The 21,370-nt window shown below is 42.0% G+C and overlaps 1 protein-coding gene across 1 annotated transcript in view; it reads right to left on the bottom strand.

Annotated features, from left to right (window-relative positions):
- LOC126278778 (protein O-mannosyl-transferase TMTC2) overlaps positions 1 to 21,370 on the bottom strand; it is a 990,803-nt gene that overhangs the window by 189,474 nt on the left and 779,959 nt on the right. The gene's annotated exons all lie outside the window — the stretch shown is intronic.

Raw genomic sequence — 21,370 nt, forward strand, 5'->3', positions numbered from 1 at the left:
GGAACCAGGTTTTAAATTGTAAGACATTTCCAGGGGCAGATGTGGACTGTGACCACAATCTATTGGTTATGTTCTGTAGATTAAAACTGGAGAAATTGCAAAAAGGTGGGAATTTAAGGAGATGGGACCTGGATAAACTAAAAGAACCAGAAGTTGTACAGAGTTTCAGGGAGAGCATAAGGCAGCAATTGACAGGAATGGGGGGAAGAAATACAGTAGAAGAAGAATCGGTAGCTTTGAGGGATAAACTAGCGAAGGCAGCAGAGGATCAAGTAGGTAGACAGACGAGAGCTAGTAGAAATCCTTGGGTAACAGAAGAAATACTGAATTTAACTGATGAAAGGAGAAAATATAAAAATGCAGTAAATGAAGCAGGCAAAAAGGAATTCAAACGCCTCAAAAATGAGATCGACAGGAAGTGCAAAATGGCTAAGCAGGGATGGCTAGAGGACAAATGTAAGGATGTAGAGGCTTATCTCACTAGGGGTAAGATAGATACTGCCTACAGGAAAATTAAAGAGACCTTTGGAGACAGGAGAACCACTTGTATGAACATCAAGAGCTCAGATGGAAACCCAGTTCTAAGCAAAGAAGGGAAAACAGAAAGGTGGAAGGAGTACATAGAGGGTCTATACAAGAGCGGTGTGCTTGAGGACAATATTATGGAAATGGAAGAGGATGTAGATGAAGATGAAATGGGAGATATGATAATGCGTGAAAAGTTTGAAAGAGCACTAAAAGACCAGAGTCGAAACAAGGCCCCCGGAGTAGACAACATTCCATTGGAACTACTGACGGCCTTGGGAGGGCGAGTCCTGACAAAACTCTACCATCTGGTGAACAAGATGTATGAGATAAGCGAAATACCATCAGACTTCAAGAAGAATATAATAATTCCAATCCCAAAGAAAGCAGGTGTTGACAGATGTGAATATTACCGAAAAATTAGTTTAATAAGCCACAGCTGCAAAATACTAACACGAATTCTTTACAGACGAATGGAAAAACTAGTAGAAGCCGACCTCGGGGAAGATCAGTTTGGATTCTGTAGAAATGTTGGAACACGTGAGGCAATACTGACCTTACGACTTATCTTAGAAGAAAGATTAAGGAAAGGCAAACCTACGTTTCTAGCATTCGTAGACTTAGAGAAAGCTTTTGACAATGTTGATTTGAATACTCTCTTTCAAATTCTAAGAGCGGCAGAAGTAAAATACAGGGACCGAAAGGCTATTTAGAATTTGTATAGAAACCAGATGGCAGTTATTAGAGTCGAGGGACATGACAGGGAGGCAGTGGTTGGGAAAGGAGTGAGACAGGGTTGTAGTCTCTCCCCGATGTTATTCAATCTATATATTGAGCAAGAAGTGAAGGAAACAAAAGAAAAATTCGGAGTAGGTATTAAAATACATGGAGAAGTAATAAAAACTTTGAGGTTCGCCGATGACATGGTAATTCTGTCAGAGACAGCAAAGGACTTGGAAGAGCAGTTGAACGGAATGGATAGTGTCTTGAAAGGAGGATATAAGATGTACATCAACAAAGGCAAAACGAGGATAATGGATTGTAGTCGAATTAAGTCGGGTGATGCTGAGAGAATTAGGTTACGAAATGAGACACTTAAAGTAGTAAAGCAGTTTTGCTATTTGGGGAGCAAAATAACTTATGATGGTCGAAGTAGAGAGGATATAAAATGTAGACTGGCAATGGCAAGGAAGGCGTTTCTGAAGAAGAGTAATTTGTTAACATCGAGTATAGATTTAAGTGTCAGGAAGTCATTTCTGAAAGTATTTGTACGGAATGTACTCATGTATGGAAGCGAAACATGGATGATAAATAGTTTGGACAAGAAGAGAATAGAAGCTTTCGAAATGTGGTGCTATAGAAGAATGCTGAAGATTAGGTGGGTAGATCACGTAACTAATGAGGAAGTATTGAATCGGATTGGGGAGAAGAGAAGTTTGTGGCCCAACTTGACCAGAAGAAGGGATCGGTTGGTAGGACAAGTTCTGAGGCATCAAGGGATCACCAATTTAGTATTGGAGGGCAGCGTGGAGGGTAAAAATCGTAGAGGGAGACCAAGAGATGACTACACTAAGCAGATTCAGAAAGATGTAGGTTGCAGTAGGTACTGGGAGATGAAGAAGCTTGCACAGGATAGAGTAGCATGGAGAGCTGCATCAAACCAGTTTCAGGACTGAAGACCACAACAACAACAAAATATTAGACTCATAACAATACGAAAGCTCCTGGAGATAAAGCCATAGCTGCATCGAAATCGACTGAAAACACGTGAAAGAAAAGAAATAAACACAGCTGGGTGAAGAAAAAGTAGTAAGAGAACAGCCTTTGTTCTTAATAGAAAAAACAGGGTAAAATTAACAGCGCGTCTAGGTTTAAATATTGAGGCGAAGCAACTTAACAGAGTTGCTTAATGAAGACTGATTACGAAATTGGCAGAAATTTAAAAAAGCTATCAAACTGAAAAGACATTTTATAATAAGAGAAATTCTCAGAATACACAAAAGAGAGAAAAAGGCAAAATTCTGTGGGCATATTGAACGAATACAATCACTCAGTTTAACTAGAGATTATACTCTATTAAACCCGCAGCGAAGACAAAACTGTGAACAGTGAAATGGATTGCAAAAAGAAGTGGAAGAAGCAGTGATATGAAAACATGAAATACAGTTTGGCGCCTGAGTAGTTGAGCAGTCAGCAAACTCCAGAATCACTTGACCTGAGTTTGGATAATGAGTCCATTCTGGGTGAACGAAAGTAATATGGGCAGAATTAAAGGCTAGATCAAATTTCCGAAATTCTGTTTGTTGTATATCGTGTGTCCTAATGCAGCTCTAAAGTGAAAACAGTATTCTTCATTAGAGCGCTTTAGACAAATAATATCAACAAACTGTATGAGTTGTATGCACCTTCAGGTGACCAGGTAGTGGTATATCAAGTAGCTAGCGCAGGTAAACATTGTGATATCGAGAAAGCATCGCACATAACAATTGTAGTATTAACCAGTACTAATGGTCAGCAAAGTCTTTCTGAAACTGTGAGAAGATAGCCGTCTTAGGACAAGACCGTGCAACATTTTACACATAAAACGTGAAGTACTTGGCTTCGGTAGTGGCCAAAGAAACTGGTACAGGTATGTCAGATACAGAGATATGTAAGCAGGCAGAATACAGCGCTGCTGTCGGCAACACCTACATAAGACAACAAGTATCTGGCGCTGATACAACGGCAGGTTATCATGATTTAAGTGAGTTTGAACATGATGTCACAGTCGGCGCACGAGCAATGGGACACAGCATCTCCGATGTAGCGATGAAGTGGGAATCCTCCCATGTGACCATTTCACAAATGCACTGTGAATATCAGGAATCCGACAAAACATCGAATCTCCGACATCGCCGGGGCCGGAAAAATATTCTGCAAGAACTGGAACAACGACGACTGGAGATAATCGTTCATTGTGACAGAAGTGATACCCTTTCGCAAATTGGAGCGTATTTCAATGCTGGACCATAAACAAGTGCCAACGTGCAAATCATTCAATGCAACATAATGCATATGGGCTTTCTGAGCCAAAGGCCCACTCGTCTTCCCTCGATGACTGCACGACACAAAGCTTTACGCCCTATCTGGGTCCTTCAACACCTACATTGGTCTATTGATGGCTGTAAACATATTGTTTGATCGGACGAGTCTCGTTTCAAACTGTATCGACTATGGAGACGCAAGATTTCAATTTGATTACATCATGGTCAGACAGAGTTCCGAAATCAGATACTGGATTGTAAGGCGTACCCAGGAGCAGATATAGACTCAGATCACAACATAGTAGTGATGAATAGTAGGCTGAAGTTCAAGACATTGGTCAGGAAGAATCAATACGCTAAGAAGTGGGATACGGAAGTTCTAAGGTATGACGAGATACGTTTGAAGTTCTCTAACGCTATAGGTAGAGCAATAAGGAATAGCGCAGTAGGCAACACAGTTGAAGAGGAATGGACGTCTCTAAAAAGGGACATCACAGAAGTTGGGAAGGAAAACATAGGTACAAAGAAGGTAGCTGCATAGAAACCATGGATAACAGAAGAAATACTTCAGTTGATTGATGAAAGGAGGAAGTACAAACATGTTCCGGGAAAATCAGGAAAACAGAAATACAAGTCGCTGAGGAATGAAATAAATAGGAAGTGCAGGGAAGCTAAGACGAAATGGCTGCAGGAAAAATGTGAAGACATGATTGTCGGAAGGACAGACTCAGCATACAGGAAAGTCAAAACAACGTTTGGTGACATTAAAAGCAACGGTGGTAACATTAAGAGTGCAACGGGAATTCCACTGTTAAATGCTGAGGAGAGATCAGATAGGTGGAAAGAATACATTGAAAGCCTCTATGAGGTTGAAGATTTGTCTGATGTGATAGAAGAAGAAACAGGAGTCGATTTAGAACAGATAGGGGATCCAGTATTAGAATCGGAATTTAAAAGAGCTTTGGAGGACTTACGGTCAAATAAGGCAGAGGGGATAGATAACATTCCATCAGAATTTCTAAAATTATTCGGGGAAGTGGCAACAAAACGACTATTCACGTTGGTGTGTAGAATATATGAGTCTGGCGACATACCATCTGACTTTCGGAAAAGCATCATCCACACAATTCCGAAGACTGCAAGAGCTGACAGGTGCGAGAATTATCACACAATCAGCCTAACAGCTCATGCATCGAAGCTGCTTACAAAAATAATATACAGAAGAATGGAAACGAAAATTGAGAATGCGCTAGGTAACGATCAGTTTGGCTTTAGGAAAAGTAAAGGGACGAGAGAGGCAATTATGACGTTACGGCTAATAATGGAAGCAAGGCTAAAGAAAAATCAAGACACGTTCATAGGATTTGTCTACCTGGAAAAACCGTTCGACAATATAAAATGGTGCACGCTGTTCGAGATTTTGAAAAAAATAGGGGTAACCTATAGGGAGAGATGGGTCATATACAATATGTACAACAACCAAGAGGGAATAATAAGTGGACGATCAAGAACGAAGTGCTCGTATTAAGAAGGGGGTAAGACAAGGCTGTATCCTTTCGCCCCTAATCTTCAATCTGTACATCGAGGAAGCAATGATGGAAATAAAAGAAAGGTTCAGGAGTGGAATTAAAACACAAGGTGAAAGTATATTAATGATACGATTCGCTGATGACATTGCTATCCTGAGTGAAAGTGAAGAAGAATTAAATGATCTGCTGAACGGAATGAACAGTCTAATGAGTGCACAGTATGGTTTGAGAGTAAATCGGAGAAAGACGAAGGTAATGAGAAGTAGTAGAAATGAGAACAGCGAGAACCTTAACATCAGGATTGATGGTCACGAAGTCAATGAAGTTAAGGAATTCTGCTACCTAGGCAGTAAAATAACCAATGACGGACGGAGCAAGGAGGACATCAAAAGCAGACTCGCTATGGCAAAAAAGGCATTTCTGGCCAAGAGAAGTCTACTAATATCAAATACCGGCCTTAATTTGAGGAAGAAATTTCTGAGGATGTACGTCTGGAGTACAGCATTGTATGGTAGTGAAACATGGACTGTGGGTAAAACCGGAACACAAGAGAATCGAAGCATTTGAGATGTGGTGCTATAGAGGAATGTTGAAAATTAGGTGGACTGATAAGGTAAGGAATGAGGAGGTTCTACGCAGAATCGGAGAGGAAAGGAATATGTGAAAAACACTGATAAGGAGAAGGGACAGGATGATAGGACATCAGCTAAGACAAGAGGGAATGACTTCCATGGTACTAGAGGGAGCTGTAGAGGGCAAAAACTGTAGAGGAAGACAGAGATTGGAACACGTCAAGCAAATAATTGAGGACGTAGGTTGCAAGTGCTACTCTGAGATGAAGAGGTTAGCACAGGAAAGGAATTCGTGGCGGGCCGCATCAAACCAGTCAGTACACTGAAGACAAAAAGAAAAAAAATGGAGACCACCCCATCACTCCACGGACCCTGCATGTCAGGAGGGGACTGTTCAAGCTGGTGGAGGCTCTGTTATAGTGTTGGGCGTGTGCAGTTGGAACGATATGCAACCCCTGATACGTCTAGGTACGACTCTGACTGCTGACACATACGTAAACATAGTGTCTGATCATCTGCATCCATTCATGTCCACTGTGCATTCAGAGGACATGGGCAAATTCCAGCAGGACAGTTCGATACCTCTCTCTTCCATAGAGTGCTACATAGTGGCTTCAGGAACACTCTTCTGAGTTTGAACACGTCCGCTGGCCACCAAACTCCCCAGACATGAACTTTATTGAGCATATCTGGGATGCCTTGCAACGTGCTGCTCAGGAGAGATCTCCACCCCGTCGTAGTCCTACGAATTTATGAACAGCCCTGCAGGATTGATGGTGCTAGTTCCCTCCAGCTCTACTTCAGACATTAGTGGAGTCCATGCCACATCGTGTTGCGGTATTTCTGTGTGTTCGCGGGGACCCTACACGATATTACGAAGGTGTAGCAGTTTACAGTTTCCATTATTTTAAAAGTGATTAAAGCAACACAGCACGATGGCGCAATTAAAGAGACACAAGAAATAAGACATAACTATCTAATGCTATTCTTTTGTGATTATATTTTAAGCTGAAAGGAGGGAAAAATTTATGCTTATTAAGTATTTATTGGTGTTACCACCCAAACACTGAGAAGAGAAAATGAGAATTTTTAATCAATGTGCACACGCTGAAGAGGCAGTGGGCGACCGTCCCTAATCGATGACAACCGTCTGGAGCTGGTGCGGTAGCCCATTATGACGAACCATCGCTCAGTAGCCATTTTCCGTAAACATAGCGTCGTTTCTATATGTACCCATAGTGCTTGATTTGTACGATGTGTTTGATACTACGATTCTCCGGGGGTGTTTTTGAAATTAAGACTTCGTAAAACGTTATTTTATCGCTTTTATGAGCATTTGTGAAGTGTGAACACAACATTTTTTCTGGCGATAATTTTCATGTACCCCAACTATCTTTTATTACACATTTTATTAATTAAGTTAAATGTTATTTCTCTATTTACTATTTGTCACAAAAAGGAAATTACAGTAGTGTGAACACACGTAAATTGGAACTATAGGATACTGGAAAAGGGATGAAAACTTAAATGTTTTTTCTCACTCTCCAAAATTTAAATATATGATCTTAATCTCCAAAGAGATTCGTTCTGTGGCCTTCCTCTCTCTCTCTCTCTCTCTCTCTCTCTCTCTCTCTCTCTCTCTCTCTCTCCTACTTTCTCCTTGCTCTTGGTGTCCATAGCGAGGTGCTATCCATGGAGCAATCGGGATTCCACGTACTTTGAAGAATCAAAACAAGTCATTGATGAGCGAATCAGCTCTAGAAAATTAGTAGAGACACAGTTTTGTTAAACATATGCTCTACCGCCAGTAAAGATCAGATTCATTAGGGAGAACCGTCTCTCACATTCACTAGTGGACACTGAAATTGTCTTGATAGCAGTTGCCAACGGAAGCAAATTCGTGGGATAGTTTGTTCTGTTTTCACAATCTCCATCAACGATCTCACAACAGGAAAGATATACTCACGAATTATTTTAATTAGATATTGTTTGTTCAACTGAAAGTAGACTGCAGGTGGCTCAACATCATTTTCGCCGTACGTTTTGTCTGTAATGTTTTTCGGCAAAGTGTTTGTCTCAGCCGTACGGGCTACATTGGCCACAGCCATCTTCCACTGCTCGCCTCTGCGTACGTTTAGATAAAATACGCTGCAATGTCGCACAAAGAGGCATAGTTTTACATTGTTTCAACCGCAACAAAATTCCTGCCGTCAGACGTACTGCCATGGAGTACTAGTACGTACCGTCACAAATAAAGCACTGTGTAGGTAACAGAGATAACGTTATGGGCCATCCACAGAATATGTATACTTTCGCAAAGAGTGTATTTATGTTAAGAATCTTCTGCCTGTAGTGCCCCTACTGTTGCCGCAGACTCTCATATACACTCCTGGAAATGGAAAAAAGAACACATTGACACCGGTGTGTCAGACCCACCATACTTGCTCCGGACACTACGAGAGGGCTGTACAAGCAATGATCACACGCACGGCACAGGGGACACACCAGGAACCGCGGTGTTGGCCGTCGAATGGCGCTAGCTGCGCAGCATTTGTGCACCGCCGCCGTCAGTGTCAGCCAGTTTGCCGTGGCATACGGAGCTCCATCGCAGTCTTTAACACTGGTAGCATGCCGCGACAGCGTGGACGTGAACCGTATGTGCAGTTGACGGACTTTGAGCGAGGGCGTATAGTGGGCATGCGGGAGGCCGGGTGGACGTACCGCCGAATTGCTCAACACGTGGGGCGTGAGGTCTCCACAGTACCTCGATGTTGCCGCCAGTGGTCGGCGGAAGGTGCACGTGCCCGTCGACCTGGGACCGGACCGCAGCGACGCATGGATGCACGCCAAGACCGTAGGATCCTACGCAGTGCCGTAGGGGACCGCACCGCCACTTCCCAGCAAATTAGGGACACTGTTGCTCCTGGGGTATCGGCGAGGACCATTCGCAACCGTCTCCATGAAGCTGGGCTACGGTCCCGCACACCGTTAGGCCGTCTTCCGCTCACGCCCCAACATCGTGCAGCCCGCTTCCAGTGGTGTCGCGACAAGCGTGAATGGAGGGACGAATGGAGACGTGTTGTCTTCAGCGATGAGAGTCGCTTCTGCCTTGGTGACAATGATGGTCGTATGCGTGTTTGGCGCCGTGCAGGTGAGCGCCACAATCAGGACTGCATACGACCGAGGCACACAGGGCCAACACCCGGCATCATGGTGTGGGGAGCGATCTCCTACACTGGCCGTACACCTCTGGTGATCGTCGAGGGGACACTGAATAGTGCTCGGTACATCCAAACCGTCATCGAACCCATCGTTCAACCATTCCTAGACCGACAAGGGAACTTGCTGTTCCAACAGGACAATGCACGTCCGCATGCATCCCGTGCCACCCAACGTGCTCCAGAAGGTGTAAGTCAACTACCCTGGCCAGCAAGATCTCCGGATCTGTCCCCCATTGAGCATGTTTGGGACTGGATGAAGCGTCGTCTCACGCGGCCTGCACGTCCAGCACGAACGCTGGTCCAACTGAGGCGCCAGGTGGAAATGGCATGGCAAGCCGTTCCACAGGACTACATCCAGCATCTCTACGATCGTCTCCATGGGAGAATAGCAGCCTGCATTGCTGCGAAAGGTGGATATACACTGTACTAGTGCCGACATTGTGCATGCTCTGTTGCCTGTGTGTATGTGCCTGTGGTTCTGTCAGTATGATCATGTGATGTATCTGACCCCAGGAATGTGTCAATAAAGATTCCCCTTCCTGGGACAATGAATTCACGGTGTTCTTATTTCAATTTCCAGGAGTGTATTTGCCGCTATATTATCCCGTGTTCTCTCGTTTCCTTCTATTTCTCTTCTTTAACTTCTTTTACTCCATCTCACAAGCCAATCCTCGCATTTTCTTTCTCTTTCTTGCCTGTGGATGTCACAACAGTGTCTTCTTTGGTCATCTGCCGTTTGTCATTCATCTTATACGTCCGTACCAAACGTACTATTTTACCAGTCTTTTTTTTATGGCTCCTGGTCATTTTCATCGTATAACGTACGTGGTCCTACCTAGGTATTTTGCACGATCTTCCGAGATAGTTCATTAACCCAATAAAGTAAAATGTCTTCCAGGTTCTAAGGTAAGTTAACCTGAAAACATATCTCCTTCTAATCCAAAGACGTATTTCTTTTTAAAAACTAGCAGCCTAAAACAAACCTTGTTTTTAAGTGATGTTGTGGAAGTAGGACTAAAAAACGAATGCGTTCATTAAAGTTGACTCTAATCATGGTTCATATACTGTGAAGTGTGTAGTTGCGCGAGCAGGACAAAAAGTGTGTTCATTAATATTAACGCTAATTGTGTACACGTAACATGTAAACTGATTCGTTGCATACCGTTTTGATAAGATTATATTTAAAACGATATATGGAACAAGTAATTAATTAACTGACCACAATTCTTAATCTTTTTTTCAGTAAGTTTCGAGCACTCACATCCATGACGTGTTATATGCTCTACAACACTTCCATAGGGCATCTTATTTACTTTCCAATTTAGATGAGGAGGGAAGCCTTACTAACATACCGAGTACCATCATTTAATTTTGTAACATGCCTAAATTATTTTTGTAGTGATTTTAAAGTGTATACTGGGCGTCTACTGCAATACCACAGAAATGAATCCACTTGTACATTGTGCAAATGAGTAAGATACAACGTGACATCTAGTTCTTAGATGACAGCTTTTGAATTATGGACTCTGCAACACAGAATAATTTAGGTTACATTTGCCTGTCGTCAGAGTTTCATGTACAACGTACTTCACGATAACACTAGCACGCCATACCCGGCGGTATATTCTAGAATTAATTTCCATCCGCAACTCGTTAGGAAGTAATACTGTCTCATGAATCACTGCTGCTTTCACGATTCAACTGTGGTTCCTTGCATTCAGCAGTAAGACAACTGCATTAAATTTGCTTTGTAAACAAGTTACATCTTGCTAATGTAAAAGAAGGAGAAAATGGCACAAACAACAAGTTATACTTTTTAACAGACGCGACAGCTGCCACCATTTACACCAGTAAACATGCTGCACTTCTTAAATTACCTAGGGTAGGCATCACTAAACATAACAACAGTGAATTTATTGGGTGAGGCAAACAACGTCATTATTTCGCAGGCTGTTCATGAATGCATCATGCTACATAAATTTGGAAACACCATGTTGCGTATAACAACGGAGCAAGAAGGAAGTTATTTATGTGAGTTATTGGTCAGAAAACGAAATTGTATGCTCAAATAACGACTTACAGTATTTAAAGGTAGCTATCTACATACGCATGGCCAACCGACTTGCCGCAGTGGTAACCGGTTCCCGTCAGATCACCGAAGTTAAGCGCTGTCGGGCTGGACTAGCACTTGGATGGGTGACCATCCGGTCTGCCGAGCGCTGTTGGTAAGCGGGATGCACTCAGCCCTTGTGAGGCAAACTGAGGAGCTACTTGATTGAGAAGTAGCGGCTCCGGCCTCGTAAACTCCGGGAGAGCGGTGTGGTGACCACAAGACCCTGCATATCCCCATCTGTTGACGCCTGTGGGCTCAGGATGACACGGCGGCCGGTCGGTACGGTTGGGCCTTCCATGGCCTGTTCGGACGGAGTTTAGTTTTACCCACATACATACTGGTACATATTGGTACTGCTCACTTCTATATGAACTGACTTTATCTGTCCCAGCAATTCTACTAAACACACTAGATCGTGCCAGTAGACGGAACGACTGTGTAAAGGTACGTTGTTTACAGTTCACTTCAGCTGTAGTTCCGTTTGTATGACGGTAGGACACGTCGTGGAAGAAGGTAGTGCACCAAGCGCAGGTAACTGAAAATAGTTTCAAAGTGCCAGACTTCTTATGATTCACAGTTAAAGATGATCACTTTGCACCAATAAGGGAACAGTGTCCGTCAAATATCAAATAAATGAAGATTTCCGTCAGCAGTCAACATAATACACAGGCTTTGAGATAAAGACTCCTATAATTATCGTTTTCGCTTAGGAGCACCCAGGAAAGTATCATAGCGGCAGGAAAAGTATTTGGTAGTGACCAATAAACATTACACATTCAATATTGCCTGAATTGACTGCTGAGCTAAACATAACTATTATACACCAGTGAGTCAACTGTGAGGCGGAACCTGACAGAAAACGATTTCGAGGGTTACGTAGCAGCAATAAAACCATTGATGCGAACTATTTACAAGAAGAAAAGACTTTATTGAGCTACGACACATCAACATTGGACAGCAGGGGATTGGGAAAGACCGTTATTCACTGATAAACCCAAGTTCCAAATATTTGAAAGTAAACGCCTTAAATTCGTACGCCGTAACTCCAACTTCGGAAGATGAAGGGGATTATGTGATGGTATGGGCATCTATTGGTAGGAATAAAGTCGGAGATTTGGTGAAAGTAAATGGAGAAATGAACCAAAATAACTATCATGCCATTCTCTAACTACGTGGCAAGACATCTGGTTTGCGTCTGATTGAAAAGGGTTTGTCTCGCAGCAAGACAATGACCCGAAACATTCATCCAATTTGTGTCAGAACTACGTGTCGTCTCTAGAGGATCAGAAAATTTTGAAAAACATGGAATGGCTTTCTGAGTCCCCTGACTGTAAACCAATAAAGCTACCATGGGATAAGTTAGACAACAGAATCCGATAACAGAGAATCATCAGTGAGACACACTTTTGGGAGGTCCTGCAGCGAGAATGGAGACTGATTCCAGCTGAAACTCTTGACAACATCAGCCCATCGCATTACGAGAGTATACAAGGCAGTGGTTAAAACAAATTTAACTGTTGCTTTTACCTGTGTACTGCTTTAGTTTATAAACATTCACAAAAAAAATGCAGTTTTAAATGTACTTCCTTTCCACTGTCCATAATCACTTGGTGTTTCCAAACTTATGAACGGTAGTGCATTTTTGATTAATTTTGAAATGAAGGACAGTTACTCTCCAGTGGCTCGTTACAGCGCAGTAACGTAATTAGGATTAATTAGATTTTTTACCCCAGTTTCCTTTGTGTTAAAGCCTGCGCCACGGCGTCACCAAGAAGTGTTATAGAAAAGGCAAGGTAATGTACAGATTTTTGCATTGTGCTGTAACTGCAGCAAAGCACGGTTGAGCTGTCCTTCCATGAATTCAGTGAGCTTCTACACAATACTTTGCCACAGGAGAGGGTGCCATGGCTTTTGCATCAAATCAGTGACAAGACCAGAAAAAGAGAAGTTATGTTCATTCCAGACTACGGACTGTTTCATTTAAGGTACGTACATTGCGCATTGATATTTCGTGAAGAGAGAGAGCAAAATGCTCGAGAAGCTTTAGATTAGATGTAACGATCGCTAAATGAGAGTGCTTCCTCTCACGACCACCCGCTGGTGCAAGTTCAGTGCGTCTCCTTTCTCTAATGGAGCTTCGCAAGTCATAGTGGTACGAGAAAGATACAAACATACCGCGTACACGTACGTAGTCCGAAATCTTAATGTCGCTCCGACCGAAAACGAGCGATGGTAACGCACTGAAGTGCTAAGTTGGAAGACCCGGTAACGAACCACACGAACTAACCTATAATAATGTAAAAGAATAGGTTTCGTTAAGAGATGCGTTACATTCGACAAAAGCTTCTGTTAAAAGTACTGCCAACCCGTTACGTTCCATATATAGGGAAATTTATGAATGATGTATGTGGCTAACAGCAGCTCCACTTCACTTATCTTTCGAAAAAATTACATTAAAACCGCAATAAATTAATAATCCCCTCTTTCTACCTGAGAGACAGCAGAATAATCCCATGCAATTTTGTATGAATATTTCCCATTTCCCAATTGGGAGCTGTGTACTGTTACAATAGCAAGTATTGTTTTCCAGTGTTAACTCACTAACATATAGTAGTATATCCCGATCTACAAACAATTACTTTTTCTACATTTTTCTGTTTATATTCCATTTTTCTTAATTTGTTCACTGCTCTCTCACTCATATTGTTTCTATATATATATATCCAACTAATTATAACCATAAGTAATAGTGTAAAAGAAGCCTTCTGTCAGTTTGACAATGCACAATCCCTTTCATAAAGCAGAATCTGTGAGGCAGCAGTTTGTGGACGATAACTCGTGAAGTGGACTGACCCTGCCATGAGGCCCGTCAGAAAACCCGTGGAGCACCTTTGGGATGATTTAGACTACCTACTTTGCTCCAGATCCCAGCGTCCAACATCACCACCATCTCTGGTCTCGGCTCTTGAGGAAAAATGGGCAGGCATTTCTCCACAAACATTGAGACTCCTCATTGAACGTGCCCTCAGCCGAGTTCAAGGGAAGGGTGGGCACACGCCACATTAATGTCCACTGATATGTGTTCAGATGCTTCTGATGGATAGAGTATGGCCGGCCGCTGTGGCCGAGTGGTTCTAGGCGCTTCAGTCCGGAACCGCGCTGCTGCTATGGGCGCAGGTTCGAATCCTGCCTCGGGCATGGATGTGTGTGATGTCCATACGTAAGTTAGGTTTAAGTAGTTCTAAGTATATGGGACTGATGATCTCAGATGTTAAGTCCCATAGCGCTTAGAGTCATTTGAGCCATGTTATATTGTATGTTTCCCCCTTCGACGATTTTTCAGAAGACCTGCTCAGCCCTTATTCATCTCGCCTAAATTTCAATATCCTTCCGTAGTACCACATGTGAAGTGCTTGGATTCCCTTGTTTTCTGTTTTCACCGCAATCCAAGATTCCCTACAATACAATGGTGTTCACCAAAGAAAATTATCCCTCAAATCCAGATTTTTGTTTGACCTAGTAGACTTCTTTTACCTGTGAACGACTACCTTTCCTGCGATATTCCGCTCTTCATCATTCACAGCTAACATCCATTACCTTCTCACGGGACTGTTGAAGCAGGAAGTCAAATAAATGTATTAGAACTGATGTGAGCTGATACAGTAGTACCAGAAGATGGCGTATTCTGATAGAAGGCCCACGCAGTATACACCAAAATATTAATTCATTTACCTGTATGAAGCAATCTGCAACTTAGTAGAATTGTATAGAAAAATGGCTTCTATAAGTGGATACAACGATTTAATATTGTAATAGCAAGAAAAATATATTTAAGTACATGCAGGCTTAATTCATTATTTCTGTGACTTTTAGAGCCCGTGGCTTCGTCATAGTGTGCGAACTGGATGAATGGCGTGTTTCTTTATTTGCAACGCCAGTGTATATCGATCCCTTTCATTTTATTGCAGTTGACAGGCCGTTGGAAGAACATTTTCATTGCTGTGAAAGATTACGTACATAGCCTCACAACCTACACCTGATGGCAAGGAAATACGCTACGACATTTTTTTTTATTGTGTCCTATGAATCAACTGCAAGTGACAACAGATAATTTTATTACCCCAAACCCCATTTTAATGGACAGTCTCAAGGCAAACATGAACAATGGATCAATTCTTGGCAAAATTAGTTTAATAAATGAGTTCCACAATAGACCATTATAAGTAAATAATAGGAGATTGAATGAAGAGAATGCTTCTGGAGTGATAGGAAGCATTTGGCGAGATGGTAATGTAGACTAATTAGAATGAAACAATTCATTTAAAAGTGTCCAGGTATCATTACTTATTCAGATAAAGCAGGTTTCAGAAATGAATTTTCATTTCGCTTGTTCGAGTCCTCCCTCGGGCCTGGGTGTGTGTGTTCGTCCTTAGGATAATTAAGGTTAAGTAGTGTGTAAGCTTAAGGACTGATGACCTTAGAAGTTAACTCCCATAAGATTACACACCCATTTGAACACCCCATTTTTTTCGCTTGTTGGTAGTCCAGTTTATCAACACATATTTTTGCACTCGAGTTTTGAAATTCTGCATGAGTTTAAATAAGCGGATTTTTCAACACCGGCTATGATCGTGATTTGTTGGACGTTTCTTATTAACGCACGTAGTAACTACACTCTAAAAAAGAAAAGAAAGAAAGAAAGAAACCACAGACAAGCACCACGAAGGTCTCATCCGAATGGGACTGAATTCGGTAAATATGATGTACGTCTATAGATAAACAAATATTAACAATATCAAAAAAATTGGATGATTTATTTAAGAGAAAGAGCTTCACAAACAGAGAAAGACAGTAACGCTTTCGTCCGCCTCTGGCCCTTACGCGAGCAGTCATTCGGCTTGTCATTGATTAATGTAGTTGTTGGACGCCCTCCTGAGGGATATTGTGCCAAATCGTGAAGATTTAATCTGGCGGCCTTCAGCCGCATCGCATGCTGATCTCATATATGTATACGAGTTACCTTATTCGTAAATTTACCTGTGTGTCATGTCTCTTCATAACTGAAGTTATTCTAAAGCATGTGTTTGGAGACCTTCAGCCGCGAAGCAAATTTAATTCTTTCAAAAGTACATATGACAACTAAATGATAATAAATTACAATTCTGAAATGAATCCGACCTCAACTCTCTTGGCCCTTTCCACAATCCTTATTACCTATTAGCCCTGCGTGATTTAGCGGGCGTTTCAGAAATGATAACGTTTCTTGGTCACTAAGATTCCTCAATCTTCGTCGTTTTGATTTTTGTCTTTGTGCATAGCTGAAAGTCGATCTCTACATAGGAAGAGGAACACACAAGAGACGAATGTATCATTGGCATTAGAAAGTGTGCTCCTAGAAGACCTCAGATGAGCTAACATGGTGCTGCTTAGATAATTCGAAAATGTACTGAATTGCGAAAATTACCTTTGAATCAGCATCGTTCTTGGACGATATTTCGGTAACGTAGCTCGTAATCTTCATCAGGTGCTATCTGAGACTGCTCCAAGTACAACGCTGATATCGGGCTGAACACCAGACAATCCTGGATGTCATTAGATCACCGGGAATGCCTTAACAGTTGCATCAACTATGAACTAAATTATTACACAGAAACTGCCAGAGCAGGAAGTCTTTGATGACTATTAATCATTTACTTCTTTTAACAACTGCTGTACAATAATAATCGAACACATGCTAAACGAAATCCTTAATTCGATTTAGGTGGCGACTTCCTGAAACATACTGAAAGGGGACAATATGTATCGCTTTCATGGTGCCAGTGCGCAAATTTTGCCGCGATTTGTTGGCAGCAATTAGCTACTTTTAATTTTGGGACTGCTTTAACTTGAACGCAAATGTTTAAAGGTATCATTCTTTCCTCACCACTTCTCGCAAGTCTTGCTTCCTTCCATTCCCTTCCGTATGAGAGTGTATTAAATAAACAGGATTGTAAGCATCTTTGAAAGGCGTTCCATCTGAGCAAGAAAACACTGTAGTTCCGTGAGTTTGGGGTACAAATTTGATTTCTTTCAGTCTTAAGAGAGGTTCATAGAGGCAGAGAATGAATGGTCACCTACCCACGTGTAAATCACAGGTAGTGGCACAATGCTTTTTCTCCCCACCACCAAAGAGTTTGAGGCGCACGGGGACACACAGCGGAAGCGACACTAGAGTAGTGAACTTCACAAGTAACGAGCACTTTTGGCAAGCTGAGCTATAAGTTTTAGAACGAAGTTTTTATAATTCAGAATTGTGTTAAATTTTCTCAAGTAATTAGATAGAATTGTTCCGTGATGAAGTTTAGTTGCGATGAATCAACTGATTTGACAAGTTTCGGCCCAAATTTTGCGAGGGAGTTCAAGTCTTGGATGAGTGACTGATCTGGATCTGCCTTGTAACATCAACCAAAACGGCCTTGATGTGCTGGTACTGCGAACGACTGAAAGCAAGCAGAAATTAGAACCCCAGGGAATTTACTTCTACCGTGTGGTTAAATTATGATGGAGTCACCTTGGGTAAACTATTCATGAGGTAAAATAGTCTCCCATTCAGGTCTCTGGACGGGGACTACGCAGGAAGATGTTGTCATCAAGAGACACAAGCTGGCGTTCTACATATCGGAGCATGGAATGTCAGATCTCTTAATCGGGCAGGTGGGTTAGAAAAATTAAAAAGAGAAATGGATAAGCTGAAGTTAGATATAATCGGAATTACTGAAGTCCGGTGGATATAGGAACAGAATTTCCAGTCAGATGAATAGAATGTTATATACACAAAATGAAATGGAAGTAATGCAGGAGTGGGTTTAATGAAAGCAAGAAAAGTGGAGTGCAGATAAACTAGTATGAAAAGCATAATGAATGCTTTATCGTAGCCAAGATATACACAAAGGCCATACCTACCACAAAACAAGTTTGTGTGTCAACTAGGCCCACACATCAAGAAGGGATTGAAGAAATGTAGGACGAGATAAAGGAAACTATTTAGATCGATAAGGAGATGTAAATTTAATTGTGATGGGCGACTAGAAGACGACAGCAGGAAAACGAAGAGAATAAAAAGAAATATAGGTGAATGTGGACTATTGACAGGACTGAAAGAGGAAGTTGCCTGTTAGAATTTTCCACAGAGCATAATTTAATTATTTATAACACTTGGTTTAAGAATACTGAAAGGAAAATGTATATATGATAAGAAACCTGGAGATATCTGAATGTTTCACATTGATTTTATAATGGTAAGACAGATATTCCGGATCCAGATTTCAAGACGTGTCCAGGGGACATAAGGATTCTGGCTACACATGATAGGTTATGAAAAGTAGATTAACACCAGAGAAACTGAAAAAAGGGAGGAAATTAACGTGAAGGAACATGGAAAACTGAAATAGGTAGAGGATGTTTCAGGAGGAACATGAGGCAACGGTTGACTACAACAGAGGAAAACAATACAGCAGAATACAACTGGGTAGCTTTAAGAGATGAAATACTAAAGGCAGCAGAGGATCAAATTGGTAAAAAAAAAAGCCTTAGTAGAAATCCATGAAAGGTGAAATTATAAAAATGGAGCAAATGAACCAGGCGAAAGGAAACACAAACGTTAAAGAATGAGATTGACAGAAAGTGCAAAAGAGCAAAGCAGGAATGCCTAGAGAACAAATATAAGGATATAGAATTGGATTTCACGAGGGAAAGATAAATACGGGCTAGAGGAAAATTCAAGAGTCCTTTTGGAAAAGAGAAGGAGAGCTCAGATGGGAAACCAATCCTAAGCACAGAAGGGAAAGTTGAAAGATGGAAGGAGTACGTAGAGAGTCTATACCAGAGAGAGGAAGGCTTTAACTTAGAAACGGAAGATGATGAAGATGAGATGTGATATATGATACTGAGAGAGAATCTGACGGAGGACTGAAAGACCTAAGTCGAAACAAGGCCCCAGGAGTGGACGACGTTCCGTAACAACTACTGATAGCCAGCCATTATAAAACCTTTTCGTCAGACTTGACGAAGAATTTAATAATTCCAGTTCCAAATAAGAAGGTTGCTGACAGGCGTAAAAATTACCGAACTGTAAGTTTGATGAATCAACTCTGCAAATTAATAACACGAATTCTTTGCAGAAGAATGGAAAAACTGATTTAAACTTATCTCAGGGAGGATCAGTCTGAATTTTGGAGAAATGTAAGAGCACACGAGGCAATATTGAACCTACGACTTACGTTAGAAACAGATTAAGGAAAGCATTAATAGCTTTTGTAGGCTTATACATAGCTTTCGACAATGTTGAGTGGAATACTCTGTCGGAAATTTTGAAGGTAGCAGGGTCAAAATACAGTGAGCGAATGGCTAATTAGAACTTGCACAGTTAAAAGAGTAGAAGGGCATGAGAGGGTGTGAGTCAGGGCTTTAGCCTATTCCAGACCTTAGTCGATCTGTACATTGAAAAAGCAGTAAAGGATACCCAAAGAAAAATTTGGAATAGGAATTAAATTTCACGGATGAGGAATAAAAATTGGAAACTTGTTTGAAGGTCTTATGTGACCAAACTGCTGAGGTCATCGGTCTCTAAGCTTACAAACTACTTAATCTAACTTATACTAAGGACAACACACACACCAATGCCCGAGGGAGGACTCGAACCTCCGACGGGGGGAGACGCGCGGACCGCGAAAAGGCGCCCTAGACCGCTCGGCTACCCCGCGCGGCGGAGAAATAATAGCTTTGACGTTTGTCGATGACACTGTAATTCTGTCAGAGACAGCAAACGACTTGGAAGGTCAGCTGAACGGAATGGACACGGTCTTAAACGTACGATATGAGATGAACGTCAACAGAAGTAAAAAAATGGCTCTGAGCACTATGGGACTTAACATCTATGGTCATCAGTCCCCTAGAACTTAGAACTTACTTAAACCTAACTAACCTAAGGACATCACACAACACCCAGCTATCACAAGGCACAGAAAATCCCTGACCCCGCCGGGAATCGAACCCGGGAACCCGGGCGTGGGAAGCGAGAACGCTACTGCACGACCACGAGATGCGGGCAACAGAAGTAAAACAAGGGTAATGGAATGTAGTAAAATTAAATATCGTGACAATGAGGCAAATATATTAGGAAATAGTAGATGAGCTCTGCTATTTGGGCAGCAAAATTACTGATGATGGCCAAAGTAGAGAGGAAATAAAATGTAGGCTGCCAATGGCGAGAAAAGCGTTTCTGGATAAAAGAAATTTGTTAACATTGAATATAGATTTAAGTGTTAGGAAGTCTTTCCTGAAAGTATTTATATGGAGTATAGACGAGTGTAGATGTTGTGGTTGGCAGGAGAGCCAACACCTCGCAACTAAAGGAGGCCGAAATGCACGCGTTTCAGCTCACGCAGGCTGGCGTGAGGTCTGGAACATGACAAGGGAATTAGAATTGAGAAAAACGGACGTAGCTGGTGGAATACTTAACTTTAATCCATTAATGGAGAACGTCGTTCTTTATGGTACATGATTCACAATGTCAATAGGACGGATACTGGCGCCTTGCTAGGTCGTAGCAGATAACGTAGCTGAAGGCTATGCTAACTATCGTCTCGGCAAATGAGAGCGTAGAAGTCAGTGAACCATCGCTAACAAAGTCGGCTGTACAACTGGGCGAGTGCTAGGAAGTCTCTGTAGACCTGCCGTGTGGCGGCGCTCGGTCTGCAATCACTGATAGTGGCGACACGCGGGTCCGACGTATACTACCGGACCGCGGCAGATTTAAAGGCTACCACCTAGCAAGTGTGGTGTCTGGCGGTGACACCACAGTAGAAGTGAAAAAAAACTTAACAATTTAAACTAGAAGAGATTAGGAGCTTTAGAAATGTGGTGCTACAAAAGAATGCTGACGATTAGGTGGGTATATCACGTGACTAATGAGTTGACCCCAACTAGAAGAACGGATCGGTTGGTAGGATAAATTATGAGACATCAAGGGATCACCAATTTAGTACTGGTTGAAAGTGCCGGGAGGGGGTAAAAATCATAGAGGGAGACCAAGAGCTGAATACAGTAACATAATTCAGAAGGGGGTAGGTTGCAGCAGTTACTGAGAGATGAGAGGCTTGCACAGGATAGAGTCGCATGGAGAGCTCCATGAAATCACTCTTGCGATTGAAGACCTCAACAACAGTGTCTAGTGACAGAAACTTTTGGCACACCGCCGCCTTGTGGCCAATTGTAAGCACGCGCCAGTATCAGAACCATGCTTGAAGCTTACGTAAGGGATGTTGGTATTGTGGTCACGGTAAGTAAATAACCAGGTGACGTACGTCATCACGCACTTTCAGCGGTGAACCCAAGCACGGTGGATATT

This window comes from Schistocerca gregaria, chromosome 6 (genome assembly GCF_023897955.1).
Source record: "Schistocerca gregaria isolate iqSchGreg1 chromosome 6, iqSchGreg1.2, whole genome shotgun sequence".
NCBI classification, from domain to species: Eukaryota; Metazoa; Arthropoda; class Insecta; order Orthoptera; family Acrididae; genus Schistocerca; species Schistocerca gregaria.